This window comes from Egretta garzetta, unplaced genomic scaffold (assembly GCF_000687185.1).
Source record: "Egretta garzetta isolate BGI_Z169 unplaced genomic scaffold, ASM68718v1 scaffold843, whole genome shotgun sequence".
Lineage (NCBI taxonomy): Eukaryota > Metazoa > Chordata > Aves > Pelecaniformes > Ardeidae > Egretta > Egretta garzetta.
Window position 1 is genome coordinate 590,945 of NW_009259176.1, and position 13,046 is coordinate 603,990.

Here is a 13,046-nt window from a genome sequence, read left to right on the forward strand (position 1 = left end):
GATCCGAGGGCTGGAGCACCTCTCTTATGAGGACAGGCTGAGAGAGTTGGGCTTGTTCAGCCTGGAGAAGACAAGGCTGCGGGGAGACCTGATTGCGGCCTTTCAGTACTTAAAGGGGGCCTATAGGAAAGACGGGGAAAATCTTTTTAGTAGGGCCAGCAGGGACAAGACAAGGGGTAATGGTTTTAAACTGAAGCAGGGTAGGTTTAGACTGGATATAAGGAAGAAATTCTTTACAATGATGGTAGTGAAACACTGGAACGGGTTTCCCAGAGAGGTAGTGGAGGCCCCATCCCTGGAAACATTCAAGACCAAGTTGGATGGGGCTCTGAGCAGCCTGATCTAGTTAGCAGTGTCCCTGCTCACTGCAGGGGGGTTGGACTAGATGACCTCTAGGGGTCCCTTCTAACCCAAAACATTCTATGATTCTATGATTTTCAAAGGCAGTAACTTTTCCATCACTGGAAGAACAAAGGACTTTCAAACACTTCTATGTTTCTTCTTTACACATGCTACGGTAATAAATATTTTCTAATGAGCAATAACTTCTTAAAAATAGCAATAAAATTTAATGAAAATGTCATGATTTACAGCAAAATTCCAGAAGAAGTGCGGAATATATATGAGAATCTGATGTCAGGATTTTGATGTGGAGCAGACTGTTAAAAGAAGTTACAGCATATTGGAAAAACTGGCAAATTTTGACCCCAAATAATTAGAATAGTATGCCAAAACCCCCCAATACTAATGAGATAGTATTTTATGCCAAATTAACTGTGTCTCCCTTTCTAACCATTTCAGCTTCTGAAGAAGTAAGGAGTGTTTTGTTGATTAGTCTATAAAAGAAACTTATGACAAATTTCAAATTGAAACATGTTTTGCATTTGGAACTCTTTTCTGGAATGAAGAGATAGTGGGGGAAGAATGGATAGCCATTCTTTCTTTGGCTGATATCAGAATTCAGTATCTCAGATAATAAACAGAATTCTACTTTGAACTTGCAAGGCTGCTTAAACTTACTAGCTTTCCAAAGAATATCATAGGATCATAGAACCATTGAATGGTTTGGGTTGGAAAGAATCTGTAAAGGTCATCCAGTCCAACCCTCCTGCAATGAGCAGGAACATCTTCAACTAAAACAGATTACTCAGAGCCCTGTCCTACCTGACCTTGAATGTATCCAGGATGAAGTATCTGCCAGATCTCTGGACAACCTGTTCCAGTATTTCGCCACCCTCATAATAAAAAATTTCTTCCTTATATCTAGTCTGAATCTACTTTCTTTTAATTTCAAACCATTACCCATTGTACTGTTCCTACAGGCCCTACTAAAAAGTCTATCCTCATCATTCTTATAAACCATTTTTAAGTACTGAAAGACAGCAATAAGGTCTTCCTGCAGCCTTCTCTTCTCCAGGCTGAACAATCCCATCTCTCTCAGCCTGTCCTTGTAGGAGAGGTGCTCCAGCCCTCAGATCATTTTTGTGGCCTTCCTCTGGACTCACTCCAACAGGTCCATGTCTTTCCTGTACTGAGGACTAGAGCTGGATGCAGTAGTCCAGGTGGGGTCTCATGAGAGTGGAGCAATAGTCTGAGGGCCGTACCAGGCTAGGAAGTTTCCTAGTGATGTTCTTAACCTGGGGCCCAGGGAGGCAGTGGGCTTCCCTAAGAGGAGGTCTGTCCTGCATGTTGGACTCTCTGTTCCTCTCAGAAGGGAGTCACCTACAAATATAACCCATCTTCTCTTCTTTGTGGAGGTGGTTGTGATACAGGGGTTAGGCCTTCCTGACCTTGGCACCACCTCTGGTGCATATGGACCATCATCCACATAATCAGCTGACTGGCCTTCCTCATCCAGAGCTTCATCCCTCTTGTAGAGAGGCACCTGGGAAAGCAAGGTGGGCAAGGAGGGGGTTTGCCTGCTGCCCCAAGCGTGGACTTGCCTCCATTGACTCCTTTCCTTTAAGTTACTGCTTTCTACCTGGTGGTGGTGGTGGTGGTGGTGGTGGTGATACAGGATCCCCTTGATTTTGTTTTTTTTTCTGGTGGATGTTCCTGTTTATGTCTCAGGGAGGGCACAGCATCTTTCTAGCAGGTCAAATTGCGATACTGCCAAAAAGTATGGGTTACTTAGATTTCTATCAGAGGTGAATTTTAGGTGCATTACTGAGCAGCTAGTGTTTATCTTCCATGAAATGGAAAATTATGGATCTGATAAAACAATAGGTAATTACAATTTAAATCCAGAAATTCAGAGCAAGTAAGGACTATAGAAAAAAATTACATTCCTCCCCAAATCTTAGAAATTAATTATAAAGCATATTTTTTGCCATTTCATATTCCACAGTATAATCAAAACAAGTGAAACTGTCAACTTGTTTTTTGAAAAGTACATACAGAATAGCCCACATCAGAAGACCAAGGCCTGGAAATTCTTCACATCAGCAATGTAACTTTATTTGAATATTTGTGTATTCAGATCTAATTAAGGGATTGAAGTCTATGGGTTTAAGGATAAAAGATCTGGAAGAAGAAAGATGAAATCTGAAGAATTTGTTTTCTTTCTTTAGTAAGGAATTTCTATCTATTATTCTTTAAAGCAAAAAGTAGGGAGAGATGTTCTGCTTTTTTAGACAACAATAATGTTCTCAAGAGGGGGTTGTTCACTGGGAAAATCTGAGAGTCCTTATATAGTTATTGTATCTAAGAATTTATGTAACAATACAAGAATAGCTGCAAGAAACTATTGTTACAACTATTGAAATAGCTGGATTTTCGTGTGGGATGAACTTTTGGAACTGTAGAAAAAACTATTTCTGTAAGCATAAAATCTGTCACAAAACAGTACAATCTGCCACTCCAGCCACTGTCAAGTATCATTCCTTCTTTAAAAAGATGGTAATACAATCAGCTAGGGAATTTGAGAAGAGTTAAACATGCTTTTGTTTGTAGTTTCAGTGCTGAAGTTTCTTTTGTACGAATCTACTGTCTGGAACTTTCCCCTCATATCTAAATGTACTTACAGTCTCAGGGTTGGAGCAAAGATTATATTTACCATTGAAATGATTATGTATGCACCATGCCATGGAACAATGATTACTTTCAACTGAATGTAAGGTCTAGTTAAAATCATAAAATATTTAGAACTATTGTCCCAGGAGCAGCAAAATATTTTTACATTGTCAAGTGATATTCAGGCAGAAGATCAAGCTCTATTATACGCTAGGCCTATTATGACTGTTGTAGAGCGGGGCTTTTTGGCTTACAAATTTCTAGTTCCTTCTCAGCCTTAAATAGCAGAATAAGAATTGTCCTGCCTGCATTGTAGAGAAAAACCCACAGAACTCATTCTTTAGATGAGAGCACATTCTTTCATCCTCTCTTCTAAAAACCATTCTGTTTTTGTTTTAAAAAAACCCTCGCACTATGGTTGACATTAATGACAATTCGAAAACGTGTACAAATTAATTTATTTGCTTCTTCTTAACTAGTAAGTCTTCTCCTTAGCTTTTTCCTTCTCCTGAACTTTTTCAGCATTTCTGTTCAGCAGCAATAGCTGTTTTGAAAAGAAAGAAATTGCACCAAGTTTTACTCACATTATTAAATTAATATCTAGGTAGAAATTTACCTACGTAATGCTTTCTGACACACATGCCACTCTGCATTTCTGTTATTTCTTCCTTTTCTTGTCCCTCTTGAGTGCCTGCTAAAAATTACAGAACATGTTAAAAGGTACTTGAGTAATAAGTATAATATTAAGGGAAACTGTAAGACACACATTGTGTATGACACACATTATTCAGCAATGACATAAATTAATACATTCTCGAATGTTATTGCTTGTTATGATTATTCAGTCACATATGAAATATTGAAATTTTATTTTTCTGTGTATCAGGTCAGTGGATCTGCTGTCTATAATGCTGGAAATGCTCAGTGGTATTGCCTCTGTTTTATTCTAATGGTCCCTGGGGTTTGTCCCTGAACAATGAAGAAAATATGCAAATCACAGGGACCAAATATCCTGTGATTATCTACAATTAGTAAAACAAATTGCAAGCACTATAGCTAACGTTTTTTTCTTTCTTTCAGTATACATCTGGTGTTGGTATCTCATTAAAGGAAAGGACAAAATCCTCATGAACACTAATAGGAATAAATACAAGCAAATGTCAAAGCATTTTTATATAGTCCAACTGAAAGCAAGTATTTTTCTGTGTAATAAAAACAATAGTAATTAATCTTGTTTGCTGATTCAGGTAGTTTAGATTCTCTCTAACACAACAGCGATGTCCTTTTGCTGCATTTGCTGATAATTTATTACCAGTAAGTTACATCATGATTAGTCAATGTAAGTGCAATACTATAAGTAAGGACTGTTATTCTGTCATGTTATTTGCATGCACAGCGACTTTCTGAAGTGTGCTATGTCAGACATTATCAGTAGGTGAAGAAAATTAGTCACGTGGTAGCAGCATTTATGCCTCCAAATTAGACTGTCAAATACCTTTTGGATGTTGCATAGCTGTCTGTACAAAGGTAATGAAAAACGTCCATTGAGGGATATCAGATAAGAAAATTTCCTGCATTGAATTCTCAGAGGGAGTTTTCCTAAATCTCTGAACTACTCTTCTCAGTATTAGCTACTATCCTGAATGATTAAGGTCAAATTTCAATGGTTCTCTTTAGTTCACTAGACCAAATGTGACTCCATTAGCATTTTCATAATGTAAATCACTGAGATTAAATTATTTTATGCATGTTTGGAAGTATTTTGTAGAAACAGTTTATCCTATGCATTCTCCCAATCCCATCAACAACAAACAAGCAAACAAGCAAACAAGCAAACAAACCAATAAACAAACCTAAATATTAGATTTCATGCCTAGCAAGGCAAAGTGTGGTACATTAAAGGACAAGGAATCATGGGCTAGAATTTCAAAGTACTAACAGCTGAAATAAATATGGATGCACATAAGCAGCAAATAGCAGCACAGCTGTTCACATCAGTCTCACATCAGATGCTTTTTGAAGTACAGTAAATTTTGCAGGAAGCACCTTCCACAGACTCATGTCCTTCCACTACAGAACTGTTTTGGAGATAGACAGGCATAGAAATTACTGAAGTCATAGAAATTACTCAAAGTCATGGGCAGCACTCCTTCAGCAATGTTTCTTGGTTTAATAACTGGTAGAGGGCTACCAATGTCATCTATTGAATCAGTATATTTCCCCGGAGGCTTTTGGGTGAGATACAACAGACACGTTAGATCTGTGTCTTATGGCAGAGACACATACTAATGTATGGTCTTTGGTTGTTTAATACAGAAATGTATGTTCGGATAATATATGCAGCTTCATATTCCAGTTCCTGTTTGACTTTGTGTTTTTACTCCTGTCATTACCTTCTCCCGCTATATGTTGTACCTCCTGCCAGGTATATGCCAAATCCTTTTATAGTCCACAGCAGTTTGTGTTCTTTTGAGAACAAAACTTGAAAACCGATCCAAGAGTAAATTATCTGCTAATTCAATATCATTTTTCCTTAGAAAAGACATTACTATGACTTTGTAATGGCTCTCATTTGTACCAGAACAAGAAATCAAGTAAGCACGCAGGGATGGAACATACAGTTACTCACTGGACAATCTTTCTCTATAGCAATTTATAACATAATGCACACAGGTCAAAAGCCTGGGTTTTAGCATACATGGCTTGGGACATATGGAGAAAGAAGTCCTCTGAACCAAAACCAAATGAAAATTTCCTAGTTGCCAAAAGAAAACATCAGCTGTTTACCTTTCTTAAAACTCCATTGCCTTTTGTATTTGTTCTGATCACAGGTAACCTACATCCAAACATTGCTCAGAAATCTTCTCTGAGATTGTCAGAAAGCAACTGTACTTTACTTTTAAATGTAATTGTGAGGATTACATATACTCAGTATCAGATACATATGAAATGCTATAAGGATCAACAGCACTTTGTAAGAAAACATTGAGCTGCAGTGCCTAGATGATGTCTTGTAGCTGTGTACTATTGATTTCTTCACAAATGCATATTTAAGCAAGGATAAAGAAAATGAAGGAGGAAAAAAGGAGTGAAGGCATGGTGAGTGGACGAACTTTCAATATTTGACAGAAGACCGAATCTTCACAAACGTCTATTACATACAATATTAATGTGGTGATTACATTCCTTTTCTACAGTTGTCATGGGTCTGATTTATCCTAATGGAACAAATTACATGATTATTCACATTTTACATTAATTAATGGAAATTAATAGGTAAAAAATGAAGACTCTGCTTTTGGCTGAATAATTGTAAGTAATGCTTCCTTGTATGTAACAAGGCCATGTCAAAATGAGACATTGGAAAATTAGTCTTCCCTTTCATAGCTCCGAGGCAAAATCTGGCTTGTAAATTGGCATGTTTATCTATGCCCTCTTCTCACATGAAGTATATAGATAACATATCTCTTGCAATCAGAATCAACTTTTGTTAAAGGAGAGGGTCCCAACTGCTTGGGAATAGCTTCAGAAGCCTCAAAATCTGGTCTAAACTGAACCTCTAGCTTTATAACCGGATAGAGAGAAACATAACTTACAAAAATGGAAAACCCTTGTAATATGGTCTTGTAATCATGGCACAAAGAAGTAGCAGGGAGCCCAAGGCAGGAGGGATATATTATGATATATCAAGCCTGTCAGGAAGAAAAGCAGCCTAGGTGGTCTGACCAGCCCTGCCTAAAACCCATGCAATAAAACCTAGGAAAGTGCAACAAGCTCTCTAAATGCCATAGCATGAATGATGCCCTAATTCCTATGTTGGATTAGTTGCTATAGCCATCTCAGGGAAGTCCCGCTACAGCCCCCTACCCTAGCTTACTTTGAGGAGTGTCTGATTTTTATCTTTTCATCCCATTCACACATTTTCACTCACACAATGATTACTTGGGCTTTCAGGGTAAAGTGAATTTTATCCTGTAAGAAATAATGTATTGTATTGTATTGATGAAAAGACTCCATTCTGTTCACAGTTGATTCTTCTCTCCTTTTGTCTCTCTATTGTGTGCATATATATTCAAATTACTCTTTAATTGATGTAGTCCTGGTGTCTTTCATTGAAAAAATGCCTAAAGTTCTGCGAAATAGAATGGATCCTGAGAACCCATGGATGTAAAGTGAGGTTCAGGCTGTGCATTTTAAAGCAACCTATTTTCATAAATGAAGAAACTATTAGCCTCTTTGTGAATTTAACAATGTGTATCTGATCTATAGGATTGTCATTAATTATAGTTCAACAAGAAAAAAGGCCATGAATTTGCAGTATGAAATACTTCCCCAGCACTTGCAGCTTCTGAACTATCCAGACAAATTGCTGGTGTGTCAAATACATTTGAAATGTAGGCTTATCTGGAATCATTACCTTCTGGCTTCTGCATTCCTTATCAAATTAATTTTGTACTTTAAAGATATATTTTTTATTATATGTGACCTTAACAGTAATTCCAAGGAGAAGGTGCCCCACAATAATAATAATAATAATAATAATAAAAAAGTAATTTATTCTAGATGTTAATTTTTAGGACACATAGATTGAAATTAGGGACATTTTATAGTAGTTGTGAAAGCTATTGATTATGACCAACTTAATAGCAGAATAAGGTTAATTTTCCACCTATCATGTTCTGAATGTATTCCATTACCAGTTGCTCTCTTTTCTCAGTGCAAATTTATAAACTGTAGCATTATGATGAGTTCTGGAATCACAAATTCAAGATAAATCTTTTTAGCACATTATATGGAATATCTAAGTATTATAGTATGTGGGAAATGCTTTCTTTTTACTACTGCATAATCCATTATTGCTAAGACGTTAGCATTAATATATGGCTAAGACATTTCCTGGTGTCTGTAAGTGTTAATTTTTAGGACACATAGATTGAAATTAGGGACATTTTATAGTAGTTGTGAAAGCTATTGATTATGACCAACTTAATAGCAGAATAAGGTTAATTTTCCACCTATCATGTTCTGAATGTATTCCATTACCAGTTGCTCTCTTTTCTCAGTGCAAATTTATAAACTGTAGCATTATGATGAGTTCTGGAATCACAAATTCAAGATAAATCTTTTTAGCACATTATATGGAATATCTAAGTATTATAGTATGTGGGAAATGCTTTCTTTTTACTACTGCATAATCCATTATTGCTAAGACGTTAGCATTAATATATGGCTAAGACATTTCCTGGTGTCTGTAAGTAGAGCATTTTGCCTTACAAAAAGAAATTCTCTCCAGAGCAATAGCACAGGAAAGGTAAATCTGTGCTTTCTTTAAGTTAGTGCTATGTTTTATTTGGCCATAGCTGAAACAAGACAAGACAAAAAGAAACCTCAAACCTGCACAAAGACCTGCTATTAATATTGTGTTGTTAAATTCCATTATAAATGCCATGGATCACAGAAATCTGTACTTCATCAATCATTATTTGGTATTTTAATGAAAGACTGAGATGTTGGCATTGAGAATAAAAGTATAAGTTATATGGATGATACAAAGCCATGAGGTTTTCCAAACACTTGAGAAGGTAGAATGATCTTCATAAATCAGACAGTCTGACGTAAAGAATATGAAATGCAATAAAGGCAAAGTACACAATCACAATTAGCTTGGAAACATCACACATAAAAATAGAAGTTTTTGTCAGTCATTAACATTCAAATGGAAAGATTTTAAAAAAGAATCACAAATTGGTGATGCTTTTATAGAAAGGAAAATGAAATTCTGGGATACTTGTAACAACACTGTCATGTAGCATACAGAGATATATTAATGAATCCTACCATGTGATACTACGATAACAGTGAGAATAGGGTGCTTAGTTTTGACCAGCGCACTACAGGAAGCATTAAGACAAACTAGTCAGAAGACAAAGCACAATAATAGGAATGATTAAAATTTTATAAAAGTGACCTAGCCGTGAAAACTGTAAGAACAGTGTTTTCCTAGTATAGAAAAAAAGGAGACTGAAAAGCATAATTTCCAATACTTCTGTCACTGGGACAAAAGAATACCAGGACAGTGTGACACCACTAAGTTCAATTTATGTGTGAGCTACAACACCATTACAGAACACTGGTTTTTGTTAATGGTTTCCTATAATTCTTTGTTTGTAGCTATGGATTTTTGTAATGGTTACTTTACATTATGCGTGCACATAAACTCATAGCATTTATTTCCTCTCTGAAAACACATTTAATGCCCATAATAAAGGCCAATAAAATTAAAATGAAAAATTCCATACATATTACCAAGCATCTAATTATTCTAGCATTTTGTCAGTTACTCATTCATGCACACTTTGCTAATCTAACTATCATGCTGATAACATCCAGGTTAGAAGACTGAAAAACTAAAATACCTAAAAAAAATCTGAGGACAATAGCAGAGGTTTAGCAAATAAATCCTTTTAAGACTACGCTAAAGATACAAGTTCACCACCACGCTCCCCCCCAGAAAAACCCCACCTCCATTCATTATTTTTTCAACCAGCCACCGGTTACCTTACCCACGGTGGTTTTGTCCATCAAGTAAAATTTCTCTTATAAATGAAGAAATAAGAAAAGAGAGATAAAAGATGAGAAGAGCTAAAAATAACTTTTTCTCATATGCTTCCTTTTTCAGTTATGAGATATACATGTAATTACTGTCAGCTGGCATGTAATTACATCAGGCAGGCATAGTCCCCACTCTATGGGAGGCTGAGTTGCAAGCAAGCTCTGTCAGAGGAAGCTCTTTCCTCTCTTCCACAGGTAGGAATCAGCTGTTACAGAAGCAGATGTTACTGCTTGTTTTGTTCTTTGATTTGGAGCAAAGCACTGCCTTCATGCACAGTTGGAGAAAAGCAAAGGAATCAAAGATAATTTTGCAAAATTTAAAATAAACTGAAGACCACATTTCTCCAGATTAAAAAATTGAGTATTGGAAAGTTGTATCATGATGGTCAGTTGTTGTTTCTCATATTAAGCATGTGTCTTGAGATAAAAAGCTAATTAGGGTATTTTTGTATTTAAGGTAATTAAGTTTTCCAGATTACAAAAAGATTTAGAGACTCTGGATAACAACCTGTATATCACTTGCACCATGCAAGGCTTCAGACTAAGCCACTGTCTGTAGAAAAGAAATGAGTACAGCTGGTCTGTGCAGCATACACTGAAGCTCAGCACCAGCCTGGCAATCTCCTGCCCATGGAATCTTGTTTTGGCTGAGGCAGTTGTGCTTGGTCCCCACTGGAGCAACAGATCCCTGGTGTTGTAGCCTGGCCTGTGCTGAGCTGTCGTCCCTGGTCCAGGCCCAGGCTTTGATCCATGAGTTTATGTCCCTGCCTGGCCTCAGTTCACCCCGTCTCCTCTTCCTAAGGAGTCTCTGGTGACAGAAAACACATTATCAGTGCTTCCCTCTAGCTTTTTTTTTGTACTGTGAAAAGGGATGATACAGGAGTCTGTTGAAACACTATGGTCTAAGGTGAAGGCACTCCAGGAGAATGCAATTGTTGGGGTGGGTTTTTAGAAACAGCTTCATTTTGATATGAAAGAAGGTCCCTGGGAATCAGTGTGAAAAATAACTATCTTGTGCAAAACAGAGACTCTCAAATCCTTCAAGGAGTTTGGGAAGATATTTTTTTATGATTTCAACTCAAGAGTAGCCACCGTCCTAAATAATCCTGAAAGTGCAAATTATAATCTCTAAATTTTCTAACCTACCAGCAAGTAAAGATAGTTAATTTGGTTGCCCAGTACATACATACATGTACATACATATGTGTGTGTGTACGTATGTGTGTGTGTGCATGAGTATGTGTATCTATGAATATTTATATAACATATTTTTGGTAAATACGTATACATATGTATATAAATAATTATATACAATGTGTAACTTATGTTTTATGGTAAATGATGCCAGTCTAATTAAAACTTAAAACATAGATAACAATTTATGTTTGACTTATATGAGAACATAATAACTTTGACTGGAATAACAAAGAGGAAATATTTTCAAGAATGTGACTGCAAGCAATATTTGGGGTCGGGCTTTTCAAAAAGATATTTATTTATTTATTTTAATATACCTTTGCATCTCTTTTTTCTGTGCTTGGTTAAACAAGACAACTATGCATTCTGTCATGTCTCTTTCTCTGCGCTAAGCATGTCTCTGTCATGTTTTCATTTGAAATGTTAAGTTCTTCAGATACAATCCTATAAGGTATATATTTAGAGGGACAAAGAAATGGACACATCTTCCAAAATTCCAAAAAGGACAGGACTGTTGATTTTTAACATTGAAAGCTGCAGATAATATAAACAATATGAGACTGAAGAACATAGTCTTATTGGTAACAGTCTCACTGGAAGAACAGTGAAAACGTACTTGGTATCTTTATAAAACATTCTTTAGACAACACTGTACTTTTATTTTTGACTTTTTTTTCAGAATCACATGAAATGTATATTTCCGTATGTCTGAACATGAAATAAATAAATAAATAATACAGAGTTAAACGTACAGTTGCTGTTCAAGCTCACATGGCAGCGGTTTTGATAGTTTGAAGTCCCTTCGACAGAAATAAACTAAATAAAATTCCTCCAACTAATAGCTGGTTTAGATGTTTCTTTAGCCTAATTGAATGAATTTAATTTAATTTTCAAGGACTTTTAACTTCTATCCCAAATGAGAATTTAAAAAACAGCTGCTATTGTGGAACAGCCTGGAAAGAGATGAGACATATTTCAGTTTATCAGGAAAGCAGTACAAGTGGGGTATTTAAATATACATCCTTATAGCCCTAGTGGAACTAATTGGCTATAATATTTCTTAGCTGTATTTGAAATTTAACAAATTGGTAAATTAGAGCTGCAAAGAGCCATACCCCAGAGATTTAAGTTCCAGCAATGAGCTCCCTGTTCTTTATCCATTAGGTTAATAGCTCACTTGCCTCACTCATTTCTGCTGCTTGTGTTTATCTGTTTCCGTGAAGAACTGGAGAGAAGAAATGTTGCTGTTTGCTATCAAAATTAGACACTCTTCTGCATCCGAGCTGCAATAGTCAGTTGAATTTGACACAGAAGCAGCAGTCATGCACACTGAAAGCTGGGCTTGAGACAAGAAATAGGTGTACAATATGATCCAAGCTTAGAGATGCAGAATTAGGAATTTTCTGCAGTTTCACTGCAACATTTTAGGCTTTCATTTGCCATACATTTAAAAAATATGTTTAAAATGAATGATCTTACTTCCTTTGTTTCCTTTCAGGAGCATAACTTGTTGATAGTGAGACATGTACTACCTAAGAATTCCAGTCATTCAGGTTAGAGATTTTAGGTCAAAAAAGCATGATTAACTTCTAATAGGCAAGTGAACTGTTACCCTTACTGAAAGAGTCTGATTTAATTGTAAGACTTTAAAGACTTTTACTGCTAATATTGTAGGGGGGGTGTTCTCCTTAAGTGTAAGTAATCTTACATATCTGAAATCTCTGCCATATGCTTTAATGTCTTAAACCTAAGTGGCAATGGTTTCTGTCAAAGTGACAACCATTATGTTTCCTGATTACAACAAAATTGTTATGAAAGGTTATTAAGGAACAGCCCCACATTGATAGCAGCAAAAGTACATGTCCTAATTTTCACCCTTAGATAAATGATTTTATACTACTTTTAGATATTAATGTTTTATTGTTAACATTTCATTTTAAAGAACTCAGTGAATTTGACTACAGGATTCAGAAAACCTGGCTTTCCTTGTTTTCATCTGGATGTTGCTACATCCTATGTATACCCAGCATAAACCAGATGTTTCCCTTTGGTTGACCATCTATTAAAGGTTTCTACAATAATCTCTGTGTTTTATTTTGGTTTGTTTTCCAGAAAAAGACAGAATTCCAGCAAATATTCTTGGGTTTTAGCCCCTTTTAGTCTGACTTTGAGATTAATTAAGGTAGCAGTAACACAATCTGAATTCATGACACGTTAACACATCC